Here is an 11,946-nt window from a genome sequence, read left to right as displayed (position 1 = left end):
CTTTATTTCCCAGCGGAAGAGCTTTAAACTGATTTCTGTAGAATTACTTTTTTCTAAAAGCTACTTTTTGTGTTCATTTGAAGAGTCGGTCAAAGCCTGTTGCAAAAGCACCCAGAAGGTATAATTAAGGCATGAAAAAGCAATATGAGATTATACTGAATCACCAGCTGGCACAATGAAGATCAGTGTTACCCAGGAAAAATACACAGGATCCTCAGAAAGAAAACACTTGATTAACAGTAGTGTGTATTGTTATTTTGTTGTTGATTTCATATCAATACCCTTGAAAAAGCGCTTTTCCCAAGCACCATTTTTTTGGTGTTGTTTTGGAGAAGTATTCACTGCAAAATTCATATTTGTTTGAGTTGACTGACTGCTATTGAAGATGTTTCTTTGGGGGATTGCCTTGTCTCTGCATGGAAGGCCTGCATGGAAGACCTAAAGAAGGGTCAATCCTGACAAGTAGAAAGTCAAGGGCAGGTGGTAGGAGGCCTGCATGGGTGAGCAAGGAGCTCCTAACTGAACCCAAACAGGAAGTGTGGAAGAGGTGGAAGCAGGGGCAGATGACCCAAAAGAAGCATAGAGTTGCTTTCTGATCTTGCAGGGATTGGGTTAGGAAAGCCAAGGCCCCTCTGGAGTTGAATCTCGCAAGAGATGTGAAGGGCAGGAAGAAAGGATTATACACCTATATAACAGCAAAAGGAAGACTAGGGAAGAAAGGTGCCCCCCCCCCACCCCCGCCGCCCCGAATGGGGCAGGGGAACTTGTGACAAATGATATGGAGAAGGCTGAGGTACTTGTTGCCTTCCTTGCCTCAGTCTTTATTGGTAAGGCCGGCCGTAAGGAATCCCATACCCCTGAGAGCAGAGGGAAAGTCTGGAACAAGGTAGACTTGACCTTGGTGGAGAAGGCCAGGTTAGGGAGCATGTAAACAAACTGGATGTACTTAAGTCTATGAGGCCTGACAGGTTGCACCCATGAGTACTGAGGGAGCTGGCTGATGTCATTGTGAGGCCACTCTCCCTTGTCTTTGAATGGTCATGGCAGTTGGGAGAAGTTCATGAAGACTGGAAGAGAGCAAATTTCTCTCCTATCCTCGAGAAGAGCAGGAAAGAAGAATTGGGGAGCTACAGGCCAGTCAGCCTCACCTCAGTCCCTGGGAAGTTGACGCAGAAAATAATCCTGGAAAGCACTTGCAAATACATGAAGGACAAGAGGGTGATTGGGAGCAGTTAGCATGGATTTATGAAGCAGAAGTCATGCTTGACCAACCTCATTGCCTTCTACAACAAGGTGACTGGCTTGCTGGATGAGGGGAGAACAGCTGATGTTGTTTACTTTGACTTTTATAAAGCTTTTCACACCATCTCCCATAACATCGTCATAGACAAGCAGACAAAGTGTGGGTTAGATAAGTGGATAGTGAGATGGACTGAAAACTGGCACAATGCTCGGGCCCAAAGGGTTGTGAACAGCAGCACAAAGTCCAGCTGGAGGCAAGTCACTAGTGGTATACCACAGGGCTCAATACTGGGGTCAATACTGTTCAATTTCTTCATTAATGATCTGGATGACGGAATGGAGTGCACCCTCAGCAAGTTTGCATATGACAGAAGAATGGAAAGAATGGCTGGTAGACCAGATGACTATGCAGCCATTTAGAGGAATCTCAACAGACTGGAGAAGTGGGCAGAAAGGAATTTCATGAAGTTTAACAAGGGGAAATGCGAAGCCCTGCGTCTGGGAAGGAGTAACCCCAGGCACCAGTACATGCTGGGGTCTGACCAGCTGGAAAGCAGCTCTGCAGAGAAGGACCTTGGTCTCCTGGTGGACAGCAAGCTGACCATGAGCCAGCAGTGCACCCTTACAGCAAAGAATGTCAGCAGCATCCTGGGCTGCATCAGGAGGAGTGTTGCCAGCAGGTGAAGGGAGATGATCCTTCCTCTCTGCTCAGCACTGGTTAGGCCACATCTGGAGTGCCATCTCCAATTCTGGGCTCCCCAGTACAAGGAAGATGGGACTTAGTGGAGCGAGTCCAGTGCAGGGCCACAAAACTCTGCCAGAATATGTGGATTTCTTAATCCTGATCTAGTTCTGAGGTGTGATATGATGAAATGTTTTAGGAATAGAAATAGTTTTTGGAACTAGGAGTTAAAACATCCTCTAAAAGTGAGACTTGGGGCCTAATTTGACTTGCATCTTAGTAGTATTTTATCTTACTGCAATTAAATCCTGAACTTCGAGGTACGATTCTAATATGCTGATTTAATTACCCATTTGTTTTCTTTCTTCATTCTGTTTTTAATGTAATCTTTTGGGGATAGGTAAGTAAGTTTCTTTTATTGACAGCATCAGCTCTCATGGAGAATTCAGCTTGGTCTGTAGCAGTCACTGCTAGGTATTTTTAAATTACTGAGAAATCTCAATTAAAGGTATGTTTAAGGCCAAATTCTGGTCTGTAAATGTCAGGAATTTGTGAACTCTATAGACAAAAGAACCAGCCTTCATTGACAGGAGCTAACAGAACTGGGGTTTGGATAAGGAAACAATCAACTGCTTCCCGAGTTTTACAACCTGAATTTTGTTTTCTTCTCTTTAAAGCCCGATTTGCTGCAGGAAGGTGATTTCAGCTTGGCATCAAGAGATGCTGTTGGATAGTACCAATGTAATTTGATTAGATTTGCTTTTTCTTTGTTTTAAAATATGCTTTTAAGCTAAATTGACTGGAGTAATGAATAGACTTCTGTGTTCGTACTAATTTTCTGATTTCAGTAGTTTTAGGTAAGGGTTATCAGCTTTGATCTGGGTAGTGCTGCTGTCAGAATTAAGCATTGTGCTTTTTACTGGTTTTGTTGTACAAACCAGCGTGAACATGCTTGGAGAATGCCTCAGAGCACAGCTGGATATTCATTGAATGTAATAGCTGCATATTCAATTGAATCAATGGTTTATTTAGGCATCCTCAACAATAAAATACTAATCACTGATACAATAACATACTCGAACGAAGAATGGCCTGCTACCATTTCATTATTGGCAGACTTAGTCCCTGGGCACAAACTTAACTGATACTGTTTGGTAGTGAACTTTGTGACAAATTCTGCTTCCAGTTGTTACCTATGAGGAAGGAATTAATTATGACTTCGATGCAACAGAATGCCTGCAGCTGTCAAGGGGGAGATTTGTAAGACCAAAAATGGCTGGTGTCTGGCAGCACTGAGCAGCTAGAGAGCTGGTTAGTCGCCAGTGTGCTCTGTTTCAGCAAGGGAGTTGATTACTGTCTGGGGGAAAGAAATGAATGCTGCCTTGGAGCAGAAGTGAGAGAGCAGGGCCTGTCCTGGTGTCTGCAGCCAGCTCCCAGCAATAATCACTTCTAAAGCTGTAATCACAGCCACATGGCAGCACTGTGCCTTTTTTACTGCTTTCTATTCTTAGTGCTCGTAACAAGGGATTAAAGAGCACGATAAAAATATACGCTTAAAAAAACTAGACTTATAAAATATGATTTCCTTTTGAAGGACTGTATTTAGTACATGATGAATCCTGTAGGGGAGGCATGTATGCATTTCCAGTCAGTGTTAAGGTTTCAAAACTATTTTAAGAACAGCAGAACCTGGCTGTTGTCATAGTAGCAATAAACCTTTTAATCCCACTTCCTGTGGAGATGAAGCTGTTGTGTGCTTAATCTGCTTAAAGATCGTCAAGGCTGTTTATGTTACAGGGAACTAGAGATGCAGCACTGAGAAGATGCTACTTGTTGCCCCAGGAAAGTTTAGTGCTTTTGTCTACTTTGATGGTGTTTGATTAGGATTTGCTGAGGGACAGATCTCATGACAAGCTAGTAGGAGGACAGTCACCTGGGAAGCTAGTCTTCATTTATAACACAATTTGTTGTCATGGTTAAATGAAACTGTTTCTAGGTAGCTCTGGGCAAGAGCTTGCCACTGCCATGGATCTCCCATAGTTTAAAAGCATCCTTTTTGAGAAAGTCCTTTCATCCTCAGTGCTTCCATTCCTTAGTCTCTGAGGCTTCCCAAACAGCACTGGGTCATATTTATATATTGCTGTAAATTCTGTAGTCCCTGAAAAGCTAACACAATTAAAAATTCCTTGAAGTATTTGGATAATGCTGGGTGACTTATTCTTAAATGTACAATAGGTAGTCAAGAGAAATCCACAGAAAACTGACAGATTCTTCAACTGTTTTTTGGAGATCAGTTTAGCTAGGTAGGGAGAATTTTAAATGTCAAAATAATCATTATAATAGAATTTGGCATCCTGAACCAAAAATGACGTGAATGTTTGTTCACATGTATCTAGAACTAAAAGAGACCTTCTTTCTCACCAGATCGAATTTCTCAGTAATTACTGACATCTATGCCATTGCCAATTTATTTGGTGTGGTCTAGTTACAGTATTGGATTACATAACCTCACGTCCTGCAAATAAGCAATGTGCATCTTTTCTTTGAACTGGTATTTCAATACGTACTGAATAATAGCAACGTTTGGGGGATTTTTATTTGTTTGTTTTTCCTGAAGTCTGCATGTTCTGGCTAGATGGACACTCAGTCTTTGGGACAAATCACACTAGAGAGTAAATGAAAGAATGTTTCCAAGGTTAGTTATTTATTTGCTAATTTAAAAAAAAAAAATCTGTTTGCCCCTCTAAAGTTTTGATCATGGGTAATTGTTTTTTGCTCCTTCTCCTCCTTTCCAGCGGCTCTTAGTTCAACATGACATGGAAAGATGTGTTAGACAAACCATTGACTGTTATTCCTGTCCCTCTTGTCTGTGGCTGAGTTCCTGGTATTAGAGGGAAGCTGGACAGCTACTGCAAAAATTCTGCAACACTCTCTTGACTGAAATGCCATAGCAGTTTTAGCAGTTTTGAATAACTAACTACCCCTTTGGTGACTTTTGTTTGATGCCTGTTGCTACCGTTAAACCTTTTCATCAGGTCTAATTACACCTTCAGGTGCCTTGCTCAGTGAGTTACCTGGACCACCATTTGAGTCCTGTGCATTTGATCTGCCCTTGCAGGCTTCAGAGATGCAGGCTGACCCCCATCCATACTGAGGGATGAGGGAAGGTGGTTCCTTCCTCTTTCCCCTTCCTTTTCAGAGTGTTGCCTTCAGGCACTGTAGGGAGGGAGCCGTGAACACCCCCCAGATGGGGCACAAGCCAAGGAGCCTGGTGTGGGATCAAAGTCCCCTCAGCCTGCCCCATGTGGTCCCCAGGAGGTGTCCTGTATAGGGTCCTGACCAGAAGACTGGTTAGGTGGGATGGAGAATGTCTTCCCAGCAGAACTGTTTGCATTACTGTTTGGAGGGCCTTTGGAAACTTTCCAGTCTGACACTGAACAAAATGAAGTTCTCACTTTAAAACAGCTTCTGTTTTGAAACATTCTTAACATTTTAAAATGGTAATTCAGATTTTTTACTGTTTTATTTAATCTGAAGGTTTCAACACTTTGTCCCGCTTTGGAAGTTTTTTCACCACAAATCTTCAGTAATTTTATGGCATGAGGCAACTGTTTCTTCCTCCTCTTAGATGGTAAAAATGCTAGTAGAGGGGGAGGTTCACTTTATATAAGCAACCTGTCACTGTTTGGTACTTAGGCTGCCCAGTTGATTTCTTAGCAGAAATCAATCCAGTTTGGGGATAACTCTGTTAAAGGTATCAATTTATTTTTACTGAGCCATATTATACTAAATTAATTCTTAAATGTTTTGATCTGACTGGTGAGTAGATGGAGGCTGAATGGAAAAAAAGTACCTCTGCATTCATTAATACCTCTGTAGACACTTACAATACAAGTCATATTATTTTGATTTTTGTCAAGGATTTTGATCATAATTTGGGGCGGGTGTCCTTTTGGTGCAGCATTTTAGATAAAAACGTGTAAATCATGTAGTGTTATGTCCAGCTCAACTCAAGTTCTGCCAAATTACCTAAGATATGATTAATACTTAGAATAGTAGCTAAAATTAAATTTCATGTTTTAATAAGAAAGCAGATTTAATCAATAGTCTCTTAAGCTCTGCAGAGTGAGATCATCGTTATGTCAATGGCTTACACAGTGCTGAGTATTTTGACATGTGTAGTAATGGTGTTTTTCTTTTATTAGAAACAAATTGAACAGCTGGGTACAAATGTCTCCCACTCACTGTTACAGGAATGGTCAGTGTCTGCAGGTGCTGCTTGGTCTTTAGTGGTTTTTTTTCAAATGGTTTTACTATAATTATAGAGATGAGAGCTCTTTATGCTTAATCTTGTAATGAGTTTGTTTGCGTAATGCATTTACCCAAGTGGACTTCCTAGATGGTGAAGCACAGAGCTTGCGTGTACTGCACTGTCTGCTAGACATGCCGCTGGGGGATAAACCAGGGATAAGTGAAAAGGTTGCATGAGAGAACAGTGTGGAAAGCTCTAACTCTATCACTAGAGTTAGTGTGACACAATGTATTAAAAAATAGTGTTAAAATAGTGACCATTGCTAGCTGGGGATGATAACTTTAAACTAGCTGCTATGAGACAGTAAAGTGCTGCCTCCCACTGCACTTCTCTGAATGTTGCATTGGGTATTGGCATGTGTGGCTGATAAAACTGGAAATAGATATAGCATTGTAAGTATGTGCCTGAGAAGATGAGGTATGTGTTTTGTAGCTTTACTTCTTACTCTGCAGGGTTTATACTGAGTGGTTTGCTTTGTCAGCCTGAGCAGTTATTTAAAAACCATTCTTGTTGGGGTTTGCAGTTTTTTCTTCCCATTTAAAAATCTAGGCTAGTGAATTGTCCTCCTTGTGTTGCTGAGAAAACCCCGGAGAGAGAGTAAGGTAGCTTACTGATTTATTCCACAAATGTTCCCAGGACCCCTTTGAAATAGCTAGAAACTGGAATGCCTGTGGTCTGCTTTCAAATGGATACTTAAAGGGTATGATTTTTGTGTCTCCTCCTCAGACTTTCAGAGGTATGCACGTGATAGGAAACCTGCATTTCTGGCTTGTGTGTGCCTGTGGGTGAGAGGAATGGATGATTCTCTTTGGCTCAGAGACCTGTGAAGAAGACACAAGTATGTCTCACATGAACCATCCTCAGCTTGGCAGCCTCATACTGTCTGCTTCTAGTGCTAAAACCAGAATAGTTGAGTATGGTTTTGCAATCAGATGTGGTAGCTCCCAGCCATTATGGGAAAGCACCAGAAGTTTCACTTCCACCTGTGCTGCTTCCTACAATTTTCTTGCCATCCACAGAAGCAGGAGAGGGTGTTCCCAGTGGTTGCTCTTCTGTTTTTTCTCAATTAGCTCTGCCTGTCCTGTTTTCATATATCTCAAATCCGTGTGCGTGAGGGAAAGGTGGAATAGAGGAAGAACATGCAGGAGAGGGCTGATAGATTTAGCGATGCTGTCTTCCAATGCAGTGTATACTATAGTGAGAGGTTTAACACCAAGTTTTCCTGATTTAATATGGCTGTGAAATGACCAGACTGGGACACTGGCTGAGTGCATAGAAATCACTGGTGTTTTCAAAATGACAATGCACGGTCGGGCCCTTAATAATTACAGAAACATTCTTCCAGCTGAGTTTTCTTCCCTAGAATGTGCAGAGGTCCTGGGCATGACTGCAAAACAGTCCTAGAAATATGTTGCCATGCAGTTTTCAGTCCTTCTTTCTAAACCTGGTTCCTAGAGTCTGCATTTTTTGAAATCAGCATCTTCTCTGGAGACTTGTCTAAGTTTCAAACTTTTTTTGGCTCCTTTATAACAAGAACGAAACAATACATTTCACCTCCAGTGGGGTGGAGGGAGGGAGAAGCTGAAGGTACTTCATGCCTCTGTGTAATGCAGCCTAGCAGTGCTTTATTATTTTCCCCTGCTATGTTGTGTCACAAATGTCTGTTTAACATGCTATTTCCCCATAACTCCCAACACTGCTGTTTGCTGTGTGTCCTTGTGCACAGAATTCTTGTGGTTTGAATTTTTTTCTCAGGTATACTGTTCTGCATTTTTCCCAGATGAATTCACTCTTGGTGTTTGCCTCTGCCTCCCTTTCTTCTGCAACAGTAGAGTCCAGCATTGACTAGAGGTAAGAAGCTACAGTTCACATTAGTCTCATTGCTGTATTTCTCTAGCTTGAGTGATTTTTGCATCATTCTCCCACTGCAGTTTTCATGAGCATGTTTTTAATTCCTACTTCTTACTTCATCAAAGAATATTTTTAATCAAACCAAGCCTAGTAATGATTCTCATCTTTCTTTGTTAGAAACTCCTCTCATGCTACTCCTTGTTTTCATTATACATTGTTATTTCAGTAGTGTCTCTTACACAGTTTCTGTTGCCAAGATTCTGTCTGTATCCAAGGCAACTTAAATAAATTTGAGGGTAAGATAGTGAGAGATGATGTATCAATTACTCATATCCAAGTAGATGACCTCTGTGGCACTCCCTTTATGCATCATGGTAATTCTGCTTGATTTAAAATGTTTGGGTGCAGTGTGTACAGTTGTGGAGACAGGGAAGATTCCTCACTAATGAAGACCTGCTGTTTTGTAATGCTGCAACGTGTTCCAGCCTATTCCAGTGCCATGTGCATCACGTGGGATCTGGGCTGACAGCCAGTGCAAATGTTTCTTCAAGGACTTTAGGACATATTCTAATTATGTTTAGATTCTCCCACTCTCTTTTCATCTGAAGGATGTCACTCTTTCTGCTCATTTCAAAGTGCGGTGCAAAGCACTCCATCTGCCAGCATGAGAGGGGTCCACTGCTGCACTTGTGTGAGAGGCAGTAGGATGGCTGGCTTTGGGAGTGACTCTTTAACCTCCAGCTGTGAGAAGTCCCAGGCCTTTGAACACTGTCAGAACTTGGCCACTGTCCAGCAGTGTTTTCATCCAGTGCTGGAGGAGATGTAAAATTCCCTGGAAGAAAGAGCTTCATTTCTCTAAGCCTAGCAGGGGAAAGAAAAGGGGGAATGAATTGTGGGATGAAGCGTCTAAAACTCTCCATAGCTGAAAAAAAAAGCAACGTTTTGTGGAGGAAAAATGTATTTGTGGGAGCTATGCATGTGAACACATGTATTCTCTCTCAACCTGGTATTGAAGGTGTGTGATGGGACTACAGGATCTTACCTAGGGGTCTTTTTTAAGGGGACTGGAATTGCAAAACAGCATGCAAGAATAAAGGCCATTATGCAATACTGTGCACTGGAACGTAATTCTGCAAGGTGAATACAGTGAGGGCAGATCCATGGCTGTATGTGATATACGGCAAATGAGATTGTGCATTTCTGTGGGTGTGTAGAACAGGCTGAGGGCTTTTGAAAAGGTGCAGACTCAGCCTGGAGGAAATGTTTCTGACATGGGGAGGAAGGAGGGAGACACTCTTTTCTGTCCTTACTTTGCAAGTTATCCAAGGGCAAGACTGTATTCTTGTCTGCCATGGTCTATGCCCTGTGACAATCAGTGCTAAATTGCATGGATTCTTTCCTGGAGAGCCACATGCAGTAACACCTTCTTTTCAGCCAAATTAATTTCTCAAGGGTGATATTGTTACAGCAGATCCCTGGCTACTTAATGATTTTTATTGTCTAGGCAAGTACATTAATTAACTGGATACATAAGAAAGTCTGGGTCAAACTTCAGAAAGTCGGCCAGACTCTCTCAATCCCTTGTGGCTGCTGGGATCATCCTGCTGCCTGGTGTGACCTGAGTAATCAGTGTATTGCCAGACTGGCATCCCTCAGTCCTGATTCCCACAGGTTCACGGTAGTGTTCAGCAGCAGTTCAAGGCTCTGTTGTGGGTGGCATGTGTGTCCAGGAAGAAGTTTTTGTGTAACTTCTTTGGCCAATGTTACTGATACAGCTGACGTGACTTCAGGAGGGGAATGGAACCAGGGTTTAAAATCTCTAGTCTGCATGTCCCTAACAGAACATAAGCCACCTTCAAGTGGTACATGGCCCAGTAACTGTGGTTGCCACTGATTGTGATAACCATTGTGAACTCCTTCAACACAAGATGGGGTACAGGCTGTTGTGGAGTTAGTTGTTGGAAAGAGCTTCTCCTGAAAAAAAAAAGGAAATTTATGTTTTGTTCTTTCCATCTTGCCCAAACATAAGATTAGGAGAGAGGAAGAGAAACTGAGGCTAATTCTCTTCTTTGCCTATACTTGGCTTATATTGCTGTAAGCTTGCTTACCTCAGTATATGTAAGATGAAAGTCAGGCTGTGCTCATGGGATTGGGTGCACCTGGCTTGAAGATGTTTCTTTGTACTTTAATGGGCACTGCAAGGGGTTCCCGAGAGAGTTCTTCAGATGGGAGCTGTTTTTCTCTGGGCAGGCTGCATAGAGCCTCATTATTGCTCTGGCTTTTGCTGCACAGCACATATGTTACTGCGGGGTTGTCAGCCCTTCAGTAGATTTCTACAGCGCAATAAAAATAAGTAGATTAACCAAGCAAAGAAGATTAGGGACACTTTGGGGAAGGAAAGGGAAGGGAAGAGGATGAGCTGGAGGGAGTATAAAAAGAGACCACAAGACTGTGAGTGCCAGGCTTCCTGGTGCATGTTACACAGGGTGGCTTTCTTTGTCCCTTTTGGGTTTGGGTTAGGCATACTGAATAGAACCGACCCTGACACCATGTCCAAAGAGAAACTGGAGTCACTGGTCAAGAACATGGAGATCATGCTCTCTGAGGTAGAGCAGCTGAAGATCCACTGCACCAAGCAGACGGAGGAGGTGAACCAGGTGGTACAGGAACTGCGCCGAGAGAACAGGGAGCTGACAGAGAAGTACGAGCACATCTGTCAGGACCTGAAGGAGGCCAGGGAGGCCATTGCCCAGCTGCAGGACACCAAGTTTGCCTTTGAGGCAAAGGAGCGGCAAGCACAGAAGCTCAACCGGCAGCTGTGAAGCAGCAGGAAAGAGAAGCAAGAGATTTCTTAACCTGATCTAAGAGTAAACAGAAACCTTCGACCGCTGCAACCAAAAATCCCTGGATCGGTATTGTAAAGCAACCCTTTCTCTTCCTCCTCAGACTAAACCTGTGTGCTGGAAAAACCCTGTGTCTCTTTGTGGAGGCAAGATCTCAGGTGCAGCTGGAATTCTGCTCCAGAAGGCTCCTTTGTTAATGACTAAATACCTCATTATGCTGGGAGGGAAATCTCATTCCAGAATCCCTTGTCAGAGATCTGAGCCATAGGCATACAGCAACGGCTGCCAGGATCTGGGCACCTTCTCATGCCCCGCAGGAGCTGCACAAGGACAGAGCCCGGGAAAAGAACTGTCTCTGCCTTGAGCCACTGGAGAGAGCTGTGCCGCGAGAGTCTGCCGAGATGGAGAGAAGCACTGTTGATTTCACGGCCCCTGTTGCTCTGTTTTGTTGCTAACTTTTCATTGTTGCACAGCGAGGCTGTGGTGCTGTCCTTACCAGGGTGTCAGCTTCCTTGCTGCCTGACTCTGGAAGACATCAGCAAGAGCGTACGTCGTGCCTCGTGCTTCCAAGTACTTGCTATCAGGAGCATGTTGGTCCAGAGCATCTTTTAATGCTATTACAGTTAGTGTTGTCCTCTTCCAATTCCAAAGTGAAGTATAAAAACTGGAAAGGTTTCTGTCTCAATTTCCATTTCAATAGCGTTAAATCCTAATGACTCCATGTTTAGTATGCTAGAGTTAAACCTCTGCTGAATATAACAATTTTTAACCAAAGAGCTATGTTCTGGCACTGGATTTACTTTTCTTAAACAGAAGTAACATGTATAAAGAGCCTGGGAATTAGGAGGGATAAATGTATGTGGGGCATGGGGGTGAGAATTTCTTGTCAGGGGTTTTGCTTTCAACTTTTCTCCTGTCTTTCCTAAGCAGCATTTGGGGCAGTCAGTGCCAAGCCCAGCTAAGAGCAGGTGACTTCTGACTCCGCAGTGAATAGCAGGAGATCTCTGGGGGCAGTG

Source organism: Harpia harpyja, chromosome 3 (assembly GCF_026419915.1).
Source record: "Harpia harpyja isolate bHarHar1 chromosome 3, bHarHar1 primary haplotype, whole genome shotgun sequence".
In the NCBI taxonomy this organism is placed as follows: Eukaryota; Metazoa; Chordata; class Aves; order Accipitriformes; family Accipitridae; genus Harpia; species Harpia harpyja.
This window is presented reverse-complemented; position numbering follows the sequence as displayed.